Raw genomic sequence first — 3,953 nt, forward strand, 5'->3', positions numbered from 1 at the left:
GCCGTGAAAGCACTGAGTCTTCCCACTGGACCACTAGGGAACTCCCTTGATGTACCATCTGAAATGCAATTAGGTTCATTCGTTTCTGTTTATACTCAAGTTTAATGTTTGCCTTTTTTTTCCCCCTTTGGAATTAATTTTACTTTTCAAATACGTATAATTTTTACATGATTCAAAAGTCAGAACTATAAAAAGATAAACTCAGAAATCTTCCTTCCATTCCTATCCTTCCTACTCATTGCCTGTAACCCTCCTGTTGTTTAGTTGCTAAGCTGTGTCTGACCTTTTGAGACCCCATGGACTGTATAACCTACCAGGCTCCTCTGTCCATGGGATTTCCCAGGCAAGAATACTGGAGTTGGTTGCCATTTCCTTCTCCAAGGGATCTTCCTGATCCAGAGATAGAACCCATGTCTCTGGCTTTGCCGGAGGATTCTTTACCCGCTGAGCCACAAGGGAAGCCCCGCAGTGCTCCTGGGTGGCTATTTTGTGAGCTTGCAGATGATCCTTAATATTTTTTTTGCAAATATAAAAAATGCTTTCCCTTTCTTATTATTGTTATGTATTTTGAAATTTCAGAAAGTTTATATTTTGACTGCAGTGCTTACCTTTATATTAATATTTTGTTTTTTTAAAGCAAAAGGTCATGATTCCCTTTTTCCTTGCATGGATTTCTAAATTGCTTTAGACTTTTAACTGACATCTTTTGACTCCCACTTATATTGGGCATTACCTGCATGCCTACCAATGGTCTTATTTTACTTTCCCTTTCTCTTCTCCAATGTTTTTAGCTATACTATTTCCAATTTGTCAGAATGTTTAATATTTACATGCTACTCTTCCACTTTTCCCCTATTTGTACTTAAGTCTTAGAGCTATGTTTAAGTATAATCAGTGCTTTTGTTTCTGTTTCCCTAGTCTTCTCTTGACAGGATACAGGTGATTGTCCAGGAGATTTCTTAGGGTGGGACCATGATCATATATATTCTGATTTCTTGCATCTTTAAAACTATCTGCCTACAGTCGTGATATTTAAAGGACTTCAGGGCTAGATAACACAGCCTTGTTTTTAAAAGTGGAAGTGGAAACAATTTGAGTAACCAACAACCAGGGATTGTATAAATAGATTATGCTCAGTCAAATAATGGAATCCTGGCCTATACAGCCATTGTGCATGCTACAACCACTGTGGAAAAATATAAAATGACATATAAAACCTAGCATGATCCTTGGTGGTCCAGTGGCTAAGACTCTGCACTCTCAACGCAGGGGACCCAGGTTCAATCCCTGGTCAAGGAAAGAGATCCCACATGCCTCAACTAAGACCCGGTGCCGTCAAATAAATACGTATATAAATAGTACACAATAAAGTGTCAGGATACTACAAATGTGTGTGCATGTATGTTTAGCAAAAAGCAGGTTGTGACACACACAAAAGTTAGGAGTAATTTCCCCTGATGAATATGATATTAAGAATGATTTTTAAAAACTAGACAAAGAATGAAAATTTCAAGGTTTATTTTTAACTTGTTGGTTTTAATCAATATCACAGGATGCAGCATACCAAGGAGAGAGCAGAATGATCTAATTAGCAAGCTCGGGACAGCCTAGGCCAGTTTCGGCGCCCTCCTGTGCCAGGTAATCAATCAATGTTGGCTGGTGATGAAGAAACTAGAATTAGTCACTCCCAGGCAGAGTCATTTTAAGCAATAGCATTAACTTTTTTGAATCCATCTCCTGTCTTCCAGGGTTGTGCTGAAGACGAAATGAAGTAGTATGTATGTAAAACTGCAAGTCTTGGGGCTGGCATATAGTAAGTACACCTATCACTTCCTCTAAGAGGGGAAGATAAGATTAGTACCGCCTCAGTTCAGTTCAGTTCATTTCAGTCGTTCAGTCGTGTCCGACTCTTTGCGACCCCATGAATCACAGCATGCCAGGCCTCCCTGTCCATCACTATCTCCCGGAGTTCACTCAGACTCATGTCCATCAAGTCAGTGATGCCATCCAGCCATCTCATCGTCTGTCGTCCCCTTTCCTCCTGTCCCCAATCCCTCCCAGCATCAGAGTCTTTTCCAATGAGTCAACTCTTCGCATGAGGTGGCCAAAGTACTGGAGTTTCAGCTTTAACATCATTCCCTCCAAAGAAATCCCAGGGCTGATCTCCTTCAGAATGGACTGGTTGGATCTCCTTGCAGTCCAAGGGACTCTCAAGAGTCTTCTCCAACACCACAGTTCAAAAGCATCAATTCTTCAGCGCTCAGCCTTCTTCACAGTCCAACTCTCACATCCATACATGACCACAGGAAAAACCATAGCCTTGACTAGACGGACCTTAGTTGGCAAAGTAATGTCTCTGCTTTTGAATATGCTATCTAGGTTGGGCATAACTTTTCTTCCAAGGAGTAAGCATCTTTTAATTTCATGACTAGAGTCACCATCTGTAGTGATTTTGGAGCCCCCCAAAATAAAGTCTGACACTGTTTCTACTGTTTCCCCATCTATTTCCCATGAAGTTATGGGACCGGATGCCATGATCTTAGTTTTCTGGATGTTGAGCTTCAAGCCAGCTTTTTCACTCTCCTCTTTCACTTTCATCAAGAGGCTTTTTAGTTCCTCTTCACTTTCTGCCATAAGGGTGGTGTCATCTGCATATCTGAGGTTATTGATATTTCTCCCGGCAATCTTGATTCCAGCTTGTGTTTCTTCCAGTCCAGCATTTCTCATGATATACTCTGCATAGAAGTTAAATAAGCAGGGTGACAATATATAGCCTTGACGTACTCCTTTTCCTATTTGGAACCAGTCTGTTGTTCCATGTCCAGTTCTAACTGTTGCTTCCTGACCTGCATACAGATTTCTCAAGAGGCAGGTCAGGTGGTCTGGTATTCCCATCTCTTTCAGAATTTCCCACAGTTTATTGCGATCCACATAGTCAAAGGCTTTGGCATCGTCAATAAAGCAGAAATAGATGTTTTCTGGAACTCTCTTGCTTTTTCCATGATCCAGTGGATGTTGGCAATTTGATCTCTGGTTCCTCTGCCTTTTCTAAAACCAGCTTAAACATCAGGGAGTTCACGGTTCACATATTGCTGAAGCCTGGCTTGGAGAATTTTGAGCATTACTTTACTAGCGTGTGAGATGAGTGCAATTGTGCGGTAGTTGGAGCATTCTTTTGCATTGCCCTTCTTTGGGATTGGGATGAAAACTGACCTTTTCCAGTCCTGTGGCCACTGCTGAGTTTTCCAAATTTGCTGGCATATTGAGTGTGGCACTTTCACAGCATCATCTTTCAGAATTTAAAATAGCTCAACTGGAATTCCATCACTTCCACTAGCTTTGTTCGTAGTGATGCTTTCTAAGGCCCACTTGACTTCACATTCCGGGATGTCTGGCTCTAGATTAGTGATCACATCACCATGATTATCTGGGTCATGAAGATCTTTTTTGTACAGTTCTTCTGTGTATTCTTGCCACCTCTTCTTAATATCTTCTGCTTCTGTTAGGTCCATACCATTTCTGTCCTTTATCGAGCCCATCTTTGCATGAAATGTTCCCTTGGTATCTCTCATTTTCTTGAAGAGATCTCTAGTCTTTCCCATTATGTTGTTTTTCTCTATTTCTTTGCATTGATCGCTGAAGAAGGCTTTCTTATCTCTTCTTGCTATTCTTTGGAACTCTGCATTCAGATGCTTATACCTTTCCTTTTCTCCTTTGCTTTTTGCCTCTCTTCTTTTCACAGCTATTTGTAAGGCCTCCCCAGACAGCCATTTTGCTTTTTTGCATTTCTTTTCCATGGGGATGGTCTTGATCCCTGTCTCCTACACAATGTCACGAACCTCATTCCATAGTTCATCAGGCACTCTATCAGATCTAGGCCCTTAAATCCATTTCTCACTTCCACTGTATAATCATAAGGGATTTGATTTAGGTCATACCTGAATGGTCTAGCG

The 3,953-nt window shown here is 41.0% G+C and overlaps 1 non-coding gene across 1 annotated transcript; it reads left to right on the forward strand.

Moving 5' to 3' along the window:
* Positions 1 to 1,226: 1,226 nt before the first annotated feature.
* On the forward strand, positions 1,227 to 1,299 carry TRNAE-CUC (transfer RNA glutamic acid (anticodon CUC)). The gene has a single exon. It is a non-coding gene; the product is annotated as a tRNA-Glu (tRNA).
* Positions 1,300 to 3,953: the final 2,654 nt, after the last annotated feature.

This window comes from Ovis canadensis, chromosome 3 (assembly GCF_042477335.2).
Source record: "Ovis canadensis isolate MfBH-ARS-UI-01 breed Bighorn chromosome 3, ARS-UI_OviCan_v2, whole genome shotgun sequence".
Classification (NCBI taxonomy): Eukaryota; Metazoa; Chordata; class Mammalia; order Artiodactyla; family Bovidae; genus Ovis; species Ovis canadensis.